Genomic DNA, 22,420 nt, shown 5'->3' on the forward strand with positions numbered 1-22,420 from the left:
CACTGGTGCCAAGCTGTATGGGTCCTAATGCCCTTCCCTTGGACAATATGGAGAGGGGAGACTTGGAGCATGGGCAACTGCTGGTCTTCCATACAACCTTGCCCAGGTCTGTGCCCTGGAGAGTGAAGATGTTCCAGGCGCAGATCCATGGTCTCGCAAGACTAACGGATGCCTTTATTCCACAGCGGTCGGTGTTGGGACTGCTGCTTTTTATGATGTATGTCAATGATCTGGACTACGGTATTAATAGATTTGTGGCTAAATTTGCCGATGATACAAAGATAGGTGAAGGAGTGGGTAGTGTTGAGGAAACAGAGAGCCTGCAGAGAGACTTAGATAGTTTAGGGGAATGGACAAAGAAGTGGTAAATGAAATGCAATGTTGGAAAGTGTATGGTCATGCACTTTGGTGGAAGAATTAAACAGGCAGACTATTATTTAGATGGGGAGAGAATTCAAAATGCAGAGGTGCAAAGGGACTTGGGAGTCCTTGTGCAGGATACTGTAAAGGTTAAACTCCAGGTTGAGCCAGTTGTGAAGAAGGCGAATGCAATATTGGCATTTATTTCTAGAGGTATAGAATATAAGAACAGGGATGTGATGTTGAGGCTCTATAAGGCACTCGTGAGACCACACTTGGAGTATTGTGTGTAGTTTTAGGCTCCTTATTTTAGAAAGGATATACTGATATTGGAGCGGGTTCAGAGAAGATTCACGAGAATGATTCCAGGAATGAAAGGGTTAGTAGATGAGGAATGTCTGGCAGCTCTTGGGCTGCATTCCCTGGAGTTCAGGAGAATGAGGGGGTATCACATGGAAACATTCTGAATGTTAAAAGGCCTGAACAGATTAGATATGGCAAAGTTATTTCCAATGGTAGGGGATTCTAGGACAAGAGGGCACGACTTCAGGATTGAAGGACGTCCTTTTAGAACTGAGATGCAGAGAAATTACTTTAGTCAGAGGGTGGTAAATCTGTCGAATTTGTTGCCATAAGCTGTGGAGGCCAAGTCATTGGGTGTATTTAAGGCAGAGATAGATAGGTTCTTGATTAGCCAGGGCATCAAAGGGTATGGGGTGAAAGTGGGGGAGTGGGGATGACTGGAAGAATTGGATCAGCCCATAATTGAATGGCAGAGCAGACTCGGTGGGCCGAATGGCCTACTTCTGCTCCTATATCTTATGGTCTTCTGGTTGGCTGCCAGTGACTAGTAGTGTTCTGCAGGGATCGGTGTTGGAACTACTTCTTTTTAAGCTGTATATAAATGATTTAGATGATCAAATAGATGGCTTTGTTGCCACGTTTGCAGATGATACAAAGATTGGTGGAGGGGCAGATAGTGTTTGGGAAACAGGTAGGATGCAGAAAGACTTAGACAGATTAGGAGAATGGGCAAGAAAGTGGCAGATGAAATATAATGTTGAAAAATGCATGGTAGTGCACTTTGGTAGTAGAAATAAATGTGCGGACTATTTTCTAAATGGGAAGAAAATCCAGAAATCTGAGCTGCCAAGGGACTTGGGAGTCCTTGTGTAGTACACCCTAAAAATGTTAACTTGCAGGTTGAGTCGATGGTGAGGAAGGCACATCCTTTCTTAGATATGCAGCCCAAAACTGCTCAACATTACATTCTTGTTTTTTCACTACCAACTCAACCTGCAATTAACCTTTAGCGAATCCTGCATGATTCCAACTCCCTTTGAAATTCCTGCCCATTTAGAAAATAGCCTTCACTTTTATTCCCTTTGCCATACACTTGTTTTGTGGCTCAGAGGTGGTAAGTGTCAGTCTCAGAAAGGAAAGGTAGGTCACATCCAGAGTTTCTCCGGTTAGCGGACAATTTCCCTCCACGCCTCTCTGACGTAGTGGGGAACTGCGTACGAGGCAAGTTACATCAGTGGTTTGCCATTGCCTTCTGCCGGGTGAGTTTCCAAAGAGAGTCACCAGCTCACAACCCAGCACAGATGGAAAGCGTGCAGGGGAGCCGGCTGGATTCGAACTCGGGACCTTTCGTCCCGAAGTCCGACGCTGATGCCATCACGCCAGCAGCCGAGTCTCAGTGTCAGAGGCCTACCAAAAGTTGGAGTGGGAATATAAAAGAAGCACCTTCTGGTAAATCCAGACTTTTCTTCAGCAGCCCAGGCGCAGTAAGTTTTGGTGTCAGAGTCCTACCGAGGGTCGGAAGAAAGAGAGTGAAAGAGGAGCAACACACACAAAATGCTGGAGGAACTCAGCAGGCCAGGCAGCATCTATGGAAAAAGAGTACAGTCGACCCTTCAGCAGGACTGGAGAAAAAAGCTGAGGAGTACATTTAAAAGGTGAGGGGAGGAGAGAGAGAACCACCGGGGATAAGTAAAACCTGGAGGGTGCGGGATAACGTAAAGAGCTGGGAAGTTGATTGGTGAGATTAGGTGAGAGAGGGAAAAGGGGATGGGAAATGGAGAAGGGTGGGGAAGGTTAGGGGCATTGCTGGAAGTTTGAGAAATCGATGTTCATGCCAGCAGGTTGGAGGCTACCCAAACAGAATCTAAGGACTTGTTCCTGCAACCTAAGTGTGGCTGGAGTGTAGGTGCTTGGCAAAGCAGTCTCCTAGTCTACGTTGGGTCTCACCGATATGGGGGAGGCCACACTGGGAGCACCAAACACAGTAAATGACCCCAACAGACTCACAGGTAAAGTGCCACCTCACCTGGAAGGACTGTTTAGGGCCCTGAATGGTAGTGAGGGAGGAGGTTTAGCAGCAAATGTAGCACTTGTTCTGCTTACAAGGAAAAGTGCCAGGAGGGAGATCAATGGAGAGGGACAATTGGACAAAGGAGTTGCATGGAAGTTTTTTCGAATAGTCCAATATCTACTCTCACTTTTCTTTTACTTTTTATATATCTGGAAAAACTTTTGGTATCCTCTTTGAAATTATTAGCTAGCTTACCTTCATGTTTCTTCTGTTCCCTCTGTGTGGCTTTTTAGTTGCCTTCTGTTGGTTTTTAAAAGCTTCCCTATCCTCTAACTTCCAACTAATTTTTACACTTTTATATGCCTTCTGTTTGGCTTTTTATTTTTGTTTTAACTTCCCTTGATGGCCACAGTGACATTATCCTTCCTTTAAAGTACTACTACTCCTTTAGGAGTATCTATCCTGTGCATTCCAAATTGCTCCCAGAAACTCCAGCCATTTCTGCTTTGCCATCATCCCTGCTAGTGTTCCCTTTAATCAACTTTGACCAGCTCCTCTCTTGTGTCTCTGTAATTTCCTTTTTGCCACTGTAATACTGATACATGTGACTTTAGCTTCACCCTCTCAAAATGCAGGGTGAATTCTATTATATTATAGTCACGGTCTCCTTTACCTTCAGTTCCCTGATCAAAGCTGATTCATTACACAACACACATTCCAGAATAACTGATCCCCTAGTGGGCTCAATCACAAGCTTCTCTGAAAAGTCATTATGTAGGCATTCTACAAACTCTCTCTTGGGATACAAATCAGCACCAACCGAACTTTACCAATCTGCCTGCATACCTTTTCTATCTCCCATTGTAATTTGTAGCTCACAACCTGGCTACTGTTTGAAGGCCTGTATATAACTCCCATCAGGGTCTTTTTACCCTTGCACATTCCTAACCCCACCTAGAAGGATTCTACATCTTCTGATCCTATATCACCTCTTCCTAAGGATTTGATTTAATCTTTTACCAACAGGGCCACATTACCCCTCTGCCTGCCTTTCCTTTTGATATGATGTGTGACTTTGGATGTTAAGCTTTCAACTGCAATCTTCTTTCAGCTACGACTCAGAGACGCCCAAAACATCATACCTGTCAATCTCTATCTATGCTACAAGATCATCTACCTTATTCCATATACTGCATGCATTCAAATATAACTCCTTCAGTCCTGCATTCATCACCCTTTTCGAATTTGTCCCCATGTTACACTGCAACTCATCTCACTGACTGCAATGTTGCCCTGTCGTCTGCCTGCCCTTCCTGATAGGCTCATTACACACCGCATCTGGTTGTAAACCAACCGTCCTCAGTCCTATCACTCAGTTTCCCATTCCCCTGCCAAATCAGTTTAAACCCTTCCTAACCGTTCTAGCAAAGCTGCCTGCAAAGGGATATTGATCCCCCTCGGGTTCAGGGGTTAGTAGTTATCTTCTGTCTGATTTCACTTTCTAGGGGAAATAGTCCTTACCATTCACAACACTGAAGTCTCACCTAATTTTATCAATCTCAGCCTCTTCTTAATTTCGCTGATGTTTGGCCACATTTAAGTTTGACAACATCATCATGAATCCTCTCTAATGCTTCTGAAGACTTCCAGCACTGCGGTGACCAGAAATGTGTGCAGTAATGGTGATAAAATAGCAAATTGAAATGTTTCTATACAACTTGGCAGTGTGTGTATGAAATAAAAGGAAGGAAATGCTTTGATGTTGGAGAATGGTGAGAGCCAATGGGTAGAATTTGTATACTCCAGGGTTTAAATGTATTTTATAATACAGGGAATAGTTTGTGTAGAGCCACTGCAGTTCCCCTTCCCAAGGCACCATGCTTGTGCAGCTGCCAGTGTGAATGCATCTCTTGAGTCTGATCAATGGAGAGGCTTTGCACTATAAGGAACAACAAGACTGAAGAGATAATTGGAAACCAAGTAATTCAGCAGGGGACCAAAACCAAAATATTGTTTCATGGTGTTGTTGGAAAGTTGTGTGTGAGAACACATTTTGTTTTTAGCTTTTCGTTAATTAAACTTCAGGCTTGGGGCTAGTAATGATTTAATTGTAGTGGAGTCCCAGGGGGTAAGGAAGGGAGGTTAAATCTGGAGCTAAATGAAGGTTGCAGGTAAATTTTCATTTTAAACATTTTCTCCACCTTTGAAAGATTTCAATTTTGAAGTCAGCACAGGTATAAACCAACATTTCAATTATTATTTGCTCCAGTATTAGTGGAACCTTGCTTTTTCTGTGGGATCCCAATTTTACCAAGAACCGTACTGTAGAGTTGATTCTAGAACTGTGTTCCCCTGTGCCTCTGCCCCAGAATCACTGCATTGTTCCCACCTCCCCCAGCCTCCCTACACTTTGGCCCACTACCACAGGAGATCTCGATCAGTCTAGGTTCTGCATCATCTGTTGACTATCAAGTACTTGAGTACTTCCATTTGGAAAAATCTCTTTGCTACTCTCTCTTTTCTGCTTTAAAACATTCCTTTAGACAAACTTTTGGTCACCGGCTCTTATATGTCCTCATGTGGCTTTGTGTTGGCATTCCTTGGGACATTTGATTAACTAAAGGCAAAGTAGTGTTGTGTTCGGTTGTCTGACCTGTTTAAAATAGCCACCAATGGGACTTGTACAACCACAAGAGATTTTTAAAAATCCACATTGGAGGAACAAGCCCATATAGAGATCAAAAATAAACAAGATGTGAGAAAATATGCAGATGGAACAAGAGAGCAAACTGCCCGTTGGCCAACTGGATCACTGATGGCAGAAGAATCAAAGCTTGCTCCATCATGATGCAGACGTAGATGAAGATTAATTTCTGTGGCAGCCAGATTTGGAGAAGGCGGTCCATTTTTCATCTTGGTTTACAGAGTCAAAGGCTTTTGTGAGTTCAGTAAAGGCTATGTATGGTAACACACATAAAATACTGGAGGAATTCAGCAGGACAGGCAGCACTATGGAAAGGAAAGAACAGTTGACGTTTTGCCTCAAGACCCTCTATCAGGACTTGATGAATGGTCTTGTCCTGAGACATTGATTGTTTATTCCTCTCCATCGATGCTGTTTGACCTGCTGAGCTCCCCCAGCAGTTTGTGTGCCTTGCTCTGAATTTCCAGCATCTGCAGAATCTCTTGTGTTTAGGCTCTGTATGGTAGTTTAATGGTGTTCACTGTATTTCCCATAAGGTTATTACATGATGAAGACCATGTTCACTATGCCTCTTGACAGATTCTGCAGGTGCTGGAAATTTTGTTGGTTCTGGAAATATTACAATTTTGCTCATTCTGTTATAGGAAAGACATGGTTAAACTGGAAAGAGTGCAGAAAAGATTAGGAGGATGTTGTTAGGACTAGAGTGTCTGATTTAAAGGGAACGATTGGTCAGGTTAGGTCTTTTTTCCTTGGAACATAGGTAACAGGTTGCTGACCTTAGAGAAATATTTAAAATTCTGAATGGCGTAGATAAGATGGATGGTAACGGTCTTTTCCCCAGGGCAGGAGGCACCAAAACCAGGGGACATAGAATTAGAGTGGAGCAGGGGAGATCGAAAAGGAAATGAGGGACAATTTTTTCACACAGAGGGTGTTGCGTTATATGGAGCAAGCTGCTGGAAGAAGTGGTTGAGGCAGGTACAATAGTGTTTAAGAAGCACTGGATAGGTCAGTGGAAGCGCATGGGTTAGAGGGATACAGGCCGAGCACAGGAGATTGGGTCTAACTGGGTTGGCACTGCGTTTCAATGGACTCATTGGGACCAAAAGGCGTGGATCCATGTTGTATTGCTCTATGATTCTATAACACATGGACAAGATCATGACTAGTCATAGTTGGGAAGGTAGAGGGCAACTGCTCCCTTTAACACATGTTTGAGGGAAGAATAGCACAGATCTAAAACGCTGGGAGAAGTTACCAGAGGAACTTGAGAAAAAGAAACTTATTTATGCAGAGAATGCTTATGACATGAAATTCATTCTCTGTGGGGCAAGTGAAAACAGAAACAATAGGGAAATTGAAAAGGTGAGGCAGTCAAGAGAGAATAATTTGTGGGAGGAGTTGGACTAATGGGAAGAGTGTACCAGGAGCTGGCAGAGACTCAGTGGACAGAAGAGTTTCCTTCTATGCCGTAAAATGTTTAATTCCACGGATGCTGCTTGACTGACTGAGTTCTTCCAGTATTTCTGTTTTTGCCTGTGGAGAAATGTGAAGTTATCCACTTTGGTCTACAACAGAGAAAAGCAGAGCATTTGGACTATGTTTTGATAGTGAGGTAATTTATATGGTTTGTCGAATTGGCGTTGATGTCTGCACAGGATTTAGTTCCATGTGTAGAATGGAAGCCCAAGCTTCAATGTAACAAGATCTGGGACTGGTTCAGGCTTGGGCTGGTAAGATGCAGGTGCTACTTCATCTCAAAATTGTCTGGCCACAACCATCTTTAAAAAAAAAATTAATCATCAACCCTGACATTTAAGGATGTTACCACTGTCAGTCACACCCTGAATGGATGTCTCTGAGATTTAGTGGGAACTTCAGGAAGTAGTTTTTCCACTCAGAGAGTGGTTGAAATGTGGAGGCAGTTTTGGAGGATGTTTCTTTAACTCCATCTACACATTATTTAGATGAGCACTTGAACTGCCATGGGGTGGAAAGCTGTCTCCAAGCGCCCGGAAATGAGATTACTGTAAATAGGTACTTCATGGGCAGGATTGTCTACAGAGGGCTGATCTAAATCTATGACTGACAACTCGGCCGAACTAATCACATAAACGTTATGTCCACAAGAACAGGCCAGAAGTGAGCCCCACCTGGTACGTCCCAAACCCTTGTCCTCTCCTGCCAAGTACACAAGCAGGACATGTGCCAGTCTTCATTGCAGGACTGGCTGTGGATATATCACAGGTACATAACCCGCCATTGGTAAAATCTACAGGGGGCACTGCTTCAAGAAGGTAACATCTGTCATCACAGATCCCCACCATCCAGAGCCACGCCGTCTTTTTGCAGCGACCATCAGGAAGGAGATACAGAAACCTGAAATCCTCACCGACGAATTTTGTTTTGTTCCAATTGTGTTTTCTTGTTAAAAATGCGTATAATTTGTTTTTCTTCTGAATGCTGCTCATCAGAATCAGAATCAGGTTTATTATCACCGGCATGTGTCGTGAAATTTGTAAACTTAGCCGCAGCAGTTCAATGCAATACATAATATAGAAGAAAAAAGTATAAGTAAATAAATCAATTACAGTGTATGTATATTGAATAGATTAAAAATTGTGCAAAAACAGAAATAATGTATATCAAAAAAGTGAGGTAGTGCTCATTGGTTCAATGTCCATTCAGAAATCGGATGGCAGAGGGGAAGAAGCTGTTCCTGAATCGCTGAGTGTGTGCCTTCAGGCTTCTGTACCTCCTACCTGATGGTAACAGTGAGAAAAGGGCATGCTCTGGGTGCTGGAGGTCCTTAATAATGGACGCTGCCTTTCTGCCCCCCACCCCCCCACCAGAATGTTAAGTGGCAGTAATACTGCTGTAAGTAAGTTTATCATTGCACCTGTGCATACATGAACTTGTCCACATGACAATAAAGTCGATGTTGACATTGACTAGCCATATGAAATATCACAACCCGTGGTTTCCCCTCACATAGGTCGTAACTTGGAACTCCACTCAGTGGTCACCTTATTGAGGTACACCTGTGCACCTGCTTGTTAATGTAAATATCTAATCAGCCAATCATGTGGCAGCAACTCAATATACAAAAGCATGCAGATATGGTCAAGAGGTTCATTTGTTGGTCAGACCAAACATCAGAATGGGGATGAAATGCGATCTAAAAGTCTTTGACAGTGAAATGATAGTCGGAGCCAGGCAGGGTGGTTTGAGTATCTCAGAGACTGCTGATCCCTGAGGATTTCACACACAACCGTCTCTATGGTTTACAGAAAATGGTCTGAGAGAAAAAAAAAATCCAGTGAGCTGCAAATCTGTGGGGGGAAATGCCTTGTTCGTGAGAGAGATCAGAGGAGAATGGCCAGACGGGTTCAAGCTGACAGGAAGGTGACAGTAACTGAAATAACCAGGCATTACAACAGCGGCGTGCTGAAGGGCATCTCTGAACACACAACACATCGAACCTTGCAGTGGATGGACTGCAGCAGCAGAAGACTAGGAACGTGTTCGGTGGCCACTTTATTAGGTACAGCAGTTATCTAATAAAGTGGACACCGAGTGTATGTCACTATTCGTAAGGCCAGTGATGTTGTGGGGATGGAGCTGGGCTCTCTGATGGTGGTGTTTGAAAAGAGGATGCTGTCCAAGTTGCATGCCATCTTGGTCAATGTCTCCCATCCACTACATAATGTACTGGTTGGGCACAGGAGTACATTCAGCCAGAGACTCATTCCACCGAGATGTAACACAGAGCGTCATAGGAAGTCATTCCTGCCTGTGGCCATCAAACTTTACAACTCCTCCCTTGGAGGGTCAGACACCCTGAGCCAATAGGCTGGTCCTGGACATTTCCTGGCATAATTTACATATTACTATTTAATTATTTATGGTTTTAATACTATTTAATTATTTATGGTGCAACTGTAATGAAAACTAATTTCCCCCGGGATCAATAAAGTATGACTATGACTATTCCATCACTGGGCGTAAGCACTGCAACTCCCTTCCCAACAGCATTTTACCAGAAGGGCGACAGCGAACCGAGAGGGTGCGGTTAGCATCAGGCAACAAATACTGGCCTCAGCCCAACAATGAAAACATTGAAATAAAACGATGCTTTCTTTAATTCCAGGTGCTGCTTGGTTTTGGACATTGGAATTAAAGACGTAAAAAAGCTCTTTTAGTTGCATTGTTTTATAATTGCCTGAAAGCGAAATTATGCTCATCTGGAAAACACAGACATTTCTGCAATCTGATAGTAATTATCTGTTCTGAGGTAGTGCGGATTGCTGTTCTCAAACCGTGCATTTACAAAAGCATCAGCCTTTATGCCCTTGTATCTTTAGTTTCACTGTGTGTGTGTGTGTGTGTGTGTGTTTGTGTGGTGTGTGTGTGTGTGTGTGTGAGTGAGTGTGTGTGTTTGTGTGGTGTGTGTGTGTGTGTGAGTGTGTGTGTGTGTGTGTGTGTGTGTTTGTGTGTGTGTGTGAGTGTGTGCGTGGTGTGTGTGTGTGTTTGTGTGGTGTGTGTGTGTGTGTGTGTGTTTGTGTGTGAGTGTGTGTGTGGTGTGTGTGTGTGTGTGTGGTGTGTGTGTGTGTGTGAGAGTGTGTGTGTGTGTGTGTGGTGTGTGTGTGTGTGAGTGTGTGTGTGTGTGTGTGTGTGTGGTGTGTGTGTGTGTGTGTGAGTGTGTGTGTGTGTGTGTGTGTATATACACACAGTGTAAAGCTTCCAGTGGTAGTCAGGGGAATCATCTTCACTTGCTGGAGCCAAACCAGGCTCTATCTCCACAACCCCAGACACGTAGCGGCACACATACAACACACACACACGTGCGTGTGTTTTTTGGCGCAGTAGTTGTCTACGTGCGTGTACCTGCGTATGTAAGTCCACAGTCCACGCCGCACAGTGCGGCAGAGCCTGTTTTACAATCCCTATTGAACTATCCTGGCAATGAATTGGAAAATGTGGCCTGCCAAGAGCATGTCAAGGCAGCTCCTGATGTAATAGTTGCAACCTCAGTTAAAACAAGTAGTGCACAGACACCCTGCGAACGTCCCTGAGATGGAAGCGAGGCATCCTCAGTGCCGAAGGACCACTTAAAATGATGAGAAGCCAAACTGGTGAGAGTATAACAGCAGAGCAGGCTGAGATCCCATTCGACTGAAGACCTGCAGTCCAGGCACCTTCAGCTGTGAGCAGTGATGGGCAACCAAACAACAGGAAGGAAACACGGTAAGCACCTCTAACCTGAGCAATGGAGTGGAGGCGAGGAGGGGGTGAAGGTGAGAACCAAAGAGAAGAGCGAACCATTTGTTACACTCCCACGTTCTTAGGAAGATCGACACCATCACAAGCCAGTTTGATTCATTTCACATGATATTAAGGTAGTGTAACCAGACCAAACAACAACTTGGTTATAATGGTGAAGATCTGTGCTCCAAACCTATCCTGACCCATAACTAGGCTGTCTGAGTACAGCTGTTAACACGCAGCGATTAAAGGACCAGCCTAGTCCAGCTCATTAGCACCTGCCAGATAAAGAGTTGTGAAGTATCGTCCCCACAGCCACTGAGTGGCATTTGCTCACCAACGAATTGCTCAGTGTACCCCATTTTGGCTTCAGCAGCTAAATTTCACATCCTAACAGCTTTGGTTTAGGTGTGGTATGACGTCATGATGCCATTAGTCCCAAAGCTGTGATGGACACAAGAGAGTGAAGTTGGAAATCCTGAGCAGAGTAGCCCACAAAATGCTGAGGGAACGCGGCTGGCCAGGTAGCATCTAAATAGTCGACGTTTCGAGCCGAGATTCAGCCCGATGAAGAATCTCAACCCGAAATATCGACTGTTTCTTCGTCTCCCTGGGACTGTGAGTGAATATCTTCTGTTTGGCTGCATGAGTGCAACTCCGACGACACTCGAGAAGTTGGACATCATTCAGGGAAAAACAATTCGTCTGATTAGCACAACACCCATCATCTTACGTGTTCAGACACTTCACTAAAGGGTCTAAGGCTGAAATGTTGCCTGTTAATTCCACTCCTTAGACGCTGCCTGACTTGCTCAGTTCCTCCAGCATACTTAAGGCTCACTGGGGACCCAAGTCACCCCAACCATAAACTGTTCCAACTGCTACCATCCAGAAAACGGTACCACAACATAAAAGCCGGGACCACAGGCTCCGGGAGAGCTTCTTCCACCAGGCATCAGACTGATTAATTCACACTAATGCAATTGTATTTCTATGTTATATTGACTGTCCTGTCGTACATACTATGTATTACAAATTACTATAAATTGCACATTTAGACGGAGACGTAACGTAACGATTTTTACTCCTCATGTATGTGGAGGATGTAAGAAATAAAGTCAATTCAATTAAAATTGAGCATGCCACATATTTTCCATGCCTCCTGCTACAGGCAGGATTGAGGAGCTGGGACTGCTGAGTGGGTGTGAGCTGGGGTAGTTAACACACAGCACCCTCGTTAAATGTTTCTCTCATGAACTGGAAAAAGGTGCTCAGCTGCCTGAGGGACTCCGAGCAGCCCCCGTGTGCACGCTCGGCTGAATTAAAACAGCCCAAGGGCATGGTTCAAAGGGAAACTTTGCATTAAAACAAAACACCAGACTGGTGATGCAAACTACCACCCACCCATTCCACGTATTGTCCCAGCGTTGCCGGGGAGCAGGCGCGGAATTCACCATGCTCTGTTTACACCCAATATTCCTCGCCACGTTGCTGTTTTAGTCCCTCCTCTCAGCCGGCAGAGATTTTGGCCTGCAATAAGTGGCCAAATATTATAGAGAGTGCCCCCATCACAATCCCAACAAAATCGGCCCTCCTATGTCATTGTCGCTGGGCAATTAATTCATAAATCGACACGACCTGTGGTATTAGTTTTATTACCAGGGACAGGCAGCCTCACATTTCCTGTGTAATATCCCCATTTACTGCAATTAAAAAGTGCCTTTTTCACTAAAAACACACCCCAGGAACCAGCCTTCCCTCTACGGGCTCTGTCTATACTTGCTGCCTTGGTAAAGCAGCCAGCGTAATCGAAGATCTGAGGCACCCTGGGCATTCAGAATCTGTCAGGTTTAATATCACCAGCCTAATTCATGAAATCCGTTAACTTCACATGAATTACATGATAAATAAATAAATAGAGAAAAAGAATACAGAATTGCAGTGTATTTATGTCTTTTAAATAATTAAGTTAAAAATAAGTCGTCCCATCAGACAGAAGATTCAAAAGCCTGGTAGTATGTATGCCCAGGCTCAAGTACAGCTATCAGACTCTTAAATAGACCTCATGTACGATAAGATGGACTTGGCCTGTCTACCTCTTGCACTTTATTGTTTACAGGCGATATCTTTATATTTTATTCTGCATTGTTATCGTTTTATCTTATTCTAGCTCAATGCACATATATAGATATATATACAATATTTTTTTTACGTCCATCGTCGACGTCGATGAGGACCTTGACACCATTATGATGGTGTCGAGACTAGCGTGTGATTTGGATTTAAGTGAGGGAGAGTTGCGCAGCGTCAGCCTCACTCTCTCTTCCCAATTCCCATCTGGATCCAGTGGCAAGACAGAGTCGAGACGGCTGGAGATGGGACTAGGCGCAGTGGATGACCACGACATCTTCTGTGTCTTGTCCTGCCCCACACGTTCCACAACACTTGCAGAGATCGCCTTCTTGACCGTTGGACCTTCCATTGGTCTCGTCCGCTCAATCCGCCGGAGTCTGTCTTCACATGCTGGGATAGACAGCTCCCTATCACACCGAGGGTTTGAGACCCGTCGGCTACCCTCACCTGGTTTAGCCGGCTTGTTGAAGCCGTTGCCCGGGGTGTGGCTGGTGTCGCGTGCAAACAGCTACGGGGAGCCACAGGTGAGAGCTGAGTGCCAGGTGGGGACCAAAGGTGGACTAACCGCCTTGAAAAGGACGCGACATGTTCCCCCACCAGAGGTGCTACCCCTCCCTGACACCCCATACACAATATATTGTATTATACAATATGCAATATATACAATATACAGATCAATGATTTGATCTGTATAAAGATTATGGGTGGCAAGTTTTTCACTCTATGTTGGTGCCTCTGACAATAATGAACCAAATGATTTGCAGGAGAGTCATCAAACAATATCTGATAAATAGATACACAAGGAGATAATAGGGCGAGTGATGAAAAGCTTGGACATAGGCAGATTTTAAAGAACAGAGAAAGGTAAAAAGATGTTTGGAAAGGAATTTGTGAGGTGCATCCAAGAAAGATTTGAAAACAGAATGTGGATAGTCTAGTGAAAGGAGGGACTGAATTGAACCTTGGATTGGGCAATGAGCTCAGTGTCAAGGTCTAGGTTGATAAGACCCAAAAGACCCAAGCCAAATTGAGTGTGCAGGAAATGTGGCAATCAGCATACAAGCACAACAAAGTAACTTAAGTCTAGTTTATTATCATAAAACAGAAAAGCACAAATAAACCACTCAAAATACTATGTAGTAAGTTACAAAGATTTCAAGGTTCACGATTCTTACTCTCCTCTTGATTGTTGCTGTCGTTGGGGGACTTGATTGTCATGGCCGTTGGGGGAACTCCGAATGCCAACTCGTGAAATCACTCCGGGTCCGTCCTAGGCCTAGGCACGGAACAATCGTGATACTTCATGAGCATTAGGCAGGAGCTATGGAGGATTAATTAGGAACAGCTATTTTGAGGCAAGTCCACATCTGACATGTGGAAGTTGTCTGACGACCAATGGCACAAAATACAGGATAGGTAAGTTCCAATAAAAAGAAAAGACAAGGGTGGCAAGGTACAGTGACCTTGGATGAATTGAGAGAGTATGAAGTTAGTCAAAGTGGATAACTTCATACTTATGTAAGAATTAGGAAGGTAAAATTGAACAGAACCCTTGAGATATATAAATAAGTCAGAAAAGAACTCAAGAAGGGAATTTGGAGAGTCAGGAGGGGCCATGGAAAGTCCTTTGAAAGTACGACTAAAAGCATTTTATACATACATCAAGAACAAGAAGATAACTAGATAGAGGGTAGGATCACTCAAGGATAATGAAGCGAACATGGAGGCAGATTATGTGAGTGAAGCCCTGAATGGATGCTTTGTATCGGCATTCACCAAGGAGAAGGACATGGATTGGTGTGGAATGTGGCAAAATGCTGGGGCATTTTGAGATTAAAAAAGAGGTGGTACTGGGTCTGTAGGGGGATGTTCAGGTGGATAGATCCCCCGAGCCTGATGGGATATATCCCAGGTTATTGCGATTAGTAAGATAGGAGATTGCTGGGACTTTGGCCATGATCTTTGTGCCCTCAGGTGAGAACCTGAAGACTAGCACAAAGCCAATGTTGCTCCTTTGCTCAAGAAGGGAAATAGTGATAATCTTGGAAGTTATAGAGCGGTGAGTCTCACATCAGTGATAGGGAAGCTATTGGAGTGAATTCTTAGGGTTAGGGTTTAAGAGCATGGCTTAATTAAGAACAGCCAGCATGGCTTTGTGTGGGCCAAGTCATATCTTACCAACTTGAATGAGTTTTTTGAGGTGACAACGAAGGTGATCGATGAAGGTAGAGCAGTGTGCTGTATGTTGTCTACAGGAATTTTAGTAAGGTGTTTGACAAGGACCCTCATGGTAGGTTCATCCAAAAGATTAAGATGCATGGCATCCATGGCAGCTGTCTGTTTGGATTCAGAATTGGTGACAGGGAAAAGCAGCTGATGGGATTTATTCTGGTTGTAGGTAGGTCCATGACTCGTGGTCTTCCGCAGGGATCCATACAGAGACCTCTGCTGCTGGTGATATGTATAAATGACTTGGATGAAAATGTGGATGGGTGGGTTAGTGAGGTTATAGGCTCAGATTTATTTATCACATATACAGTGAAATGTTTCGTTTCATTAACAAGCAGCACACCCAAGGCGAAAGTTTTAGGCACTTATATATAGCTAGGGCGCTGAAGATGTTTGCACAGTACTGTAGTAATTTTATGTGTTGCACTGTACTGCTGCTCCTTAAAAAAAATAATCATGGCATATGTGAGTGAGATAAAGCTGATTGTGATATGGGTCTCTATTGTGGACTGAGGGTGGGAAGGGTGCAGGAGGAGGGGAATCATGGTTGGGAAAAGGGGAGAGGGAGAGGGGAGGGAGCAGAAACACCAGAGGGCATTCTTTAATGATCAGTAAACCAAATGTTTGGAATCAAATGACCTTGCTTGGTGTACATGGTACTCGGAAGTGGGGTCTGACCAAGGTCTTATATAGCTGTAACATTACCTCACAGATCTTGAACTCGATCCCACGGGTGATGAAGGCCAATGCACTGTATGCCTTCTTAACCACACAGTCGACCTGCGTAGCAGCTTTCAGTGTCCTATGGACTTGGACCTCAAGATCCTTCTGATCCTCCACACTGCCAAGAGTCTTACCATTAATACTATATTCTGTCTTCAAATTTGACCTACCAAAATGAACCACTTCACACTTATTTGGGTTGAACTCCATCTGCCACTTCTCAGCCCAGCCCAGTGCAGAACTCCACTGGTCACTGATCTCCATGCAGAATATGAACCATCTACAACCACTTTTTGCCTTCTGGGGGCAAGCCAATTCTGGATCCACAAAGCAAGATCTCATTGGATCTCATGCCTCCTTGCTTTCTGAATGAACCTTGCATGGGGAACCTTATCAAATGCCTTACTGAAATCAATATACTGTAGTGATGTGCTACACACAGAGCTAGAAATAATGACATGCAGTCTGTAAGTTGCACTCGAGACTCGTTTTCAAACTTCGCGGCACTGGCTTTTAAGTAGTTCCCTTCCAGCCCTCTCCGGGCGGAAATGACATCAGAGATGCATTACAAAAGTCTCTCCCCGTGCACGGGCTATTTTGTGAGCCGGTTCGCTTGTGTAGAAAGTGGGTCGCCACAATACACTACATCCACTGCTCTACCTTCATCAACGTGCAACCTTCCAATCCTCTGGTACTTTTCCTGTTCCTATTGGTGATGCAAAGATCATCACCAGATGCTCAGCAATCTCCTCCCACAGTAGCCTGGGGTATATCTTAAATGGTCCCAGTGACTTATCTAGCAATGCTTTTCAAAAGCTCCAGCACATCGTCTTTCTTAATGTCTGTATGCTCAAGCATTTTGGTCTGCTGTAAGTCATCCCCACAATTGCCAAGGTCTTTTCCCTGGTGAATACTGAAGCAAAGTATTCATTAAGTACCTCCGCTACCTCCTCTGACTCCATCCACACGTTTCCACTATCGCACCTGACTGGTCCTATTCTTGCACGGCTCATCCTCTTGCTCTTCACATACTTGTAGAATCCCTTGGGGTTTTTCCTTAATCCTGCTTGCAAGGCATTGTCATGGCCCCCTCTCCCTCTCCTGATTTCATTCTTAAGCTCCTTCCTAACAACCTTGTAATTTTCTAGAACTCTATCGGTACCTAGTTTCTTGAACTTTTTGTAAACTTCTATTTTCTTCTTAACTAGATTTTCTACATCCTTTGTACACCATGGTTCTTTTACTCTACCATCCTTTCCCCGCCTTAGTGGAACATACCTATGCAGAACTCCATGCAACACTCACAACACGCTGGAGGAACTCAGCAGGTCGGGCAGCATCCGTTGGAATGATGAGTCGACTTTTCGGGCCAGAACCCTTCATCAGGACTGTAGAGGGAAGGGGCAGAGGCCTTATAGGTGGCATGGTGTTGCTACCATCACCTATTGATGAGAAGGCGAAGAGTGATGAAACCTCGTTGGAGACCGCCAACGGCAGCGGGATGCAGACTTACGGGATATGATGGTAACACTCTGCTTCAGTGGGCAGTGTTACTCATGGGACTTTGTCTTGGCTAAAGTGGCTAGACCTCTGCTCGAAGCAGATTTCCTGTGTGCCCAAGGACTGCCTGTCGATCTTAAGAACTGCCTGCTTGTGGATGTCAAAGACATTACCCTGCTCCCTCAGTAAGTTTTCCACAACAAATCTGTCAAGCGCATGCACCACCACATGTCGAATTCCCAAACCTCACCAAGCCCACATTCTCCACTACAGTCACAAAACATGGGGTTGAGCACCACATTTCTACAACTGGCCCACCGGTCCACGCCCGCGCACGTAGACTGGACCTAGAAAAGCTGGCAACTACAAAGGCGGAGTTTGCCAAAATGGAAAGACTGGGCATTGTATGCCAGTCAAATAGCCTTTGGGCATTGCCCCTCCATATGGTCCCTAAGTCCGTTGGTGGTTTCCACCCATGTGGCGATTACCGATGACATTTCGAGGCCACCACCTCCGATTGTTACCTGGTCCCACACATCCAGGACTTTTCGGCACATTTAGCCAGAATGCTAATTATTTCCAAAGTGGATTTAGTTAGGGGCTACCAACAATGCCTGTATGCTCAGAGGATATCCCCAAAATGGCCGTGATAACCCCCTGTATTAAAAGACATAGATTTTCTTTTTGTTTGCCTGGATGACATACTTGTCACCAATGCATCCAAATCTGAACACATATCTCATCTCCGCACAATTTTTGAGCGCTTATGCCAACACGGGATGATTATTAACCCTGTTACTGTCAATGCCAGTTTGAGTTGCCAATCATTGATCTTCTCGGTCATCACACACAATGGCCAAAATATCAGACCCTTTATCGGCACGGTAGCAACGCCAACTGGCCTACATATCAGAGTTCACTACTGATGTACAATATATCAAGGGGAAAAATAATGCCGTGGCCGATTATCTCTCACGGCCAGCCACTGAGACCGTAACATAGGGGTTGTCTACGCTGGCAGCCGACCAAGCAACTGACCCAGAGGTCCAGGTTTATCGAACAGCAGTCACGGGCCTGTGATTGGCTGACACTAAGTTCGAGCGAAGCTAGGAGGGTTTCTCTCCTACGTGATGTCTCAACCGGTCACCCTCGCCCCATCGTGCCCGCAAACTGGAGACGGACTGTTTCCGACTCCATACATGGCCTCTCACATCTGGGCTGGCCTCACAGAAACTGGTTACACTAAAGTTTGCGTGGCACGGCCTCAGAAGGGACTTGTGTGATTGGACTATAGCTTGTCTGGAGTGCCAGTGGGCACAATTTAACTGTCATGTTCACACACTCTGAGGTCCCTGAGCGACGGTTTGACCATGTCCATGTGGACCTCGTTGGCCCTCTTTCCCCCTCTCCCGCGGTTTCACACTCCTCCTTATCAATGTGGACCGTACAACCGGGTGGCCAGGGGTCATCCCTCTAGCATCGACGACAGCTGCAGATGTGACTGAAGCATTCATCAGCAGCTGGGTTACTCAGCTTGTCACCCCACCTGGTATTTCCTCTGACTGTGACCCCAACTCATATCAGACCTCTGGGCTGCGATGGCCTAGAACCTCAGCGTTAGGCTACATCACCCCACGGCGAATCACCCACAGTCCAATGGTCTATGCGAGAGCTTTCACTGCTCCCTGAATGCTGATCGTCGGCACGATCGTCTCCCGTGGGTCCTCCTGGGGCTCAGAACTGCTCCTACCATCTTCTGCAGCTGAGTTGGTACACGGGCAGCCATTATGAGTTGGTACACGGGCAGCCATTATGAGTTGGTATACGGCACTGGCGGCACCAGAGGTTTTTTCTTGCTGGTGCTACAGTGGGGCTGAATTATTCAGTGATGGTGCTGAGGGATGTACTGTATGGTAACATGTATTCGCAAGGCAGATGCATGGTGTTCAAAAGTCAGTTTCAAGCATTATGTGCCTATTATAAATGCCTCTGTTAATTCATAAGCAACAGCAATTGATAGATCTCATATGGAAGTGAACTGTGACAGTGTCAACAGTATTGGAGACAACCCGGGCTACACGGAGCATAAACAAACAAACCAACAGAGCATCCGACCCACAGCGCACAACGTGAATCACGCACCAATCCCGCAATCAGCGTCAAATGTGTGCTTTCCAACTGAAAAACACAACACTAACCCACAATGTCCACGGCTATTCGCATTACATAGACAGACAATGCTAAAAGATACACCGTTATTAAAGTCAAATAAGGCAAACAACAAGGCTTTACCAGGAGTTGGACAAATCGTACTCTGACCATGAAATACCTCAATTAATTCGGCTACTGAATTGAAAACAAAAATCAACAGAATCACCGCTTGGAAGTCTAAACAAAACCAGTGGGCTTAATAGCAGTAAATGTAATAGTTTAGGATTTGCAGGAAACATAAGGACTATGAGGTATCCACCACAAAATAGTAATTATAATCAGCATTAGTCTAGGCCCAAATTTTTAAAAAATCAACTGCACTCACCATTGATGTTTTCAGAGAAGCACAATCCGTCTGTCGTTGTGATTGGTGGCGAAAGCATCAATGATTTTCTGGATGTCAAGTGCTTTGGTCCTCAGGCTGTTTATGGCCAACAGGGCCAAGTTGCTGTTCCGAGCATCGCCGCTGCTATTCCTTAAGTAGTTTCTGAAGTGTCTGAGGCAAGAGAAACTCCGTTCACATGAGGCAGATGTCACAGGCAGAGTCAGTGATATGCAGATTAGTTTGTATAAATCTATAAATGCATCGCGGTAGGGTCTCATTAGAGCTAGAAATTCCACTGTATCATTCACTGTCTGTCCTTGCTTTTGTTTTGTCTCCAGCAGATGCCAAACCTGATGTAGCTCTGCAGTCAGGTTCACTTCAGTCACTCCGTAGTATTGGGCCATTGGCCAAAGACAATTCTTGTCTAGGAAGAGTTTGTGTTTGGGACTCAATGCTGAGACTCCAGTCAGAACGCTCCCAGTCTCAACTGAGAACCGTCTTTTCATTTCAGTCAGAAGTCTGTCTATAACCGGATAGAAACAGTGCTTGCGAAGGTCATCAGAGGATGTGACAGGTGTGCGTTCAGTTTGGGCCTCAACAACAAAATCATGTAGGCGGCGGGGTGGCTGGGCCTGTCTCCTTTCATGTGTTCTGCTCTGTATACCGGCCTTGACGCACAGGTCCCTAGCTCTTGCCTGAATTTCACTCCATGATTCCTCTCCCCGTTTTGCTGAGAGTGCATCGATAACAGACTGAGCCAAGTCCACAGCGGATGAAAGCTCCAAACTGGGAGATTGTAGCTGGTCTGACATGAACTTGGTGACTCGGAATAAATCCTCAAACAGAGTGAGAAGTAAAGCGAACTGCTCATCAATCAGTCCATTTACAGCTCTGACCTCTGTTTTCCTCCGTACATTTTGTTGACCCATAATATCCTGTAGTATAGCTAGAATGGCAGGGAGTGATTTCCTTACAGCCCACAAAGCTGTATACTGCCATGCCCAGCGTGTATCTGACAATTTCTTCAACTCCACGGGCTGAGCAGTTGATCCCAGTTCTCTCTGTTTCTTCATGAAAAGATCGTGGGCAACAGAGTTTGGAAAGAAGTTGTAAAGCAGCTGCACAGTTTCAAAAAACTCACCCGCTTGTGGTACATTGCTCACAACATCCACTAAAACAAGGTTAAGTCTGTGAGCATGGCAGTGTATATATAATGCCTGCGGGACCTCTTTTCTGAACCTCTCTTGTACCCCATTATTGCACCCGGACATCGCTGCCGCCCTGTCATAACACTGACCTATACACACGTTCTTATCAATAACACACTGGGCGAGTGTCTGTTCAATGCTTTTAAGAAGTGACTCTGCATCCAACCCTTCTGCTGGAGTTAAGTGCAACAGTTCTTCAAGCACTGTTTTGTTATTCAAATACTGCACCACCACTGATATTTGCTCTTTTTTACTCAAGTCTTTACTTTCATCCACCATGATGGCAAAATATCCAGCCTCCTTGATTTCTGCACTTATTTGACGTCTGACCATATCTGCTATAATACCCATAATTTCATTTTGGATATCGTGAAGGGTGTTTTTTGCATTTCCAGGATTGTCTTCTATTTTTTTAGCTACAGTCTTATCAAACTGCCCAGTTACACTGAGCAACTCAACAAAGTTTCCCCTATTGCCAGATCCATCATCCTCCCTTTGTCCTCGCTGGGCAATGCCTTGGCACGCAGTATAGCATAGAGACTCAACCACTGCTCTCATATACTCACGATTTACTTGGACAATCTTTGCATGGCCTTTATCAAGCATATTTCCCAATCTTGAACCGTCTTGTTTTCTCAATCTGAATTTGGCCCATGCCTCCATAGCAAACTTATGAGCTGCACTTAAATGGTGGGTTTTGAAAGCTGTTGTAGCTTTCCGCCAGTTGTGGTAATTGGTGACAGTGAAGGTAGATTCAGAATGGAACCCATGTCCTCCACACAGGAAATGCCTGTATGCGAAGCAGAATGTAGTATTCGTGATTGAATATTCCAGCCAGGAGTACAGGTCAAACCAGCCACGAATAAAACTCCTTTGCCGATTGCCAAACTGTTGCAAAAGGTACTTTTTCAATGCTGGCCGATGGGGTCTTTCCTCAGGCTGCTGGCTAGCATCGCTAACAGTATTCCCACTAGCACTAAGAGCGGCTTCATCTACGTTCTCTTCCGAATCCCGCTCCATTTCTTGTTCCTCTACTTCGCCCTCACACTCCTTCGATGAACTGTTGTCGTCCTCATTCCCACTTACTTCTTTCTGCATGTCACTCTCAATTAAGACAGGCTCAGGCTGAGACACCACTGATTCCTCTGGATGAGGTCGTTTTCTCACTAAAAATCGATCCATTTTTCACGCCGGCCAAAATAATGCACGTGCTAGGCCCACACTAGCTTGTAAGAGCACAATGTGGGTGTGTGGCATCCGTTAGTCTCGTGAGACCACGGATCTGCACCTGGATCCTGCACAATGTATGTATACTATCAATCTCTCGCGTGAGTGAGAGTGAGTGACATCACCACCTTAAGTGATCTCAGATCAGCTTAACTGATCTGAGGACAGCAACAGCGAGACATTGACAATGAACGAATAAGCAGAAGTGCAGAGTGGAT

At 44.9% G+C, this 22,420-nt stretch overlaps 2 protein-coding genes across 4 annotated transcripts in view; one reads left to right on the plus strand and one right to left on the minus strand.

Moving 5' to 3' along the window:
- The window catches only part of LOC134337312 (protein S100-A1-like), a 65,775-nt gene that overhangs the window by 14,539 nt on the left and 28,816 nt on the right, over positions 1-22,420 (minus strand). Inside the window, exon 3 of one of the 3 annotated variants that reach the window (XM_063032215.1) lies at positions 19,768-19,938. The exons of 1 other annotated variant lie outside the window; for it this stretch is intronic. The gene's annotated coding sequence lies outside the window, so the exon portion shown is untranslated. Of the gene's footprint in view, positions 1-19,767; positions 19,963-22,420 lie in introns of those variants that run through there. One more of the 3 variants, XM_063032216.1, reaches the window with a different exon arrangement.
- Positions 10,515-22,420, plus strand: part of LOC134337313 (protein S100-G-like) — a 77,991-nt gene continuing 66,085 nt past the window's right edge. The window contains exon 1 of the mRNA XM_063032218.1: positions 10,515-10,628. The gene's annotated coding sequence lies outside the window, so the exon portion shown is untranslated. The remainder of the gene's footprint in view (positions 10,629-22,420) is intronic.

Source organism: Mobula hypostoma, chromosome 24 (assembly GCF_963921235.1).
Source record: "Mobula hypostoma chromosome 24, sMobHyp1.1, whole genome shotgun sequence".
Taxonomy (NCBI): domain Eukaryota; kingdom Metazoa; phylum Chordata; class Chondrichthyes; order Myliobatiformes; family Myliobatidae; genus Mobula; species Mobula hypostoma.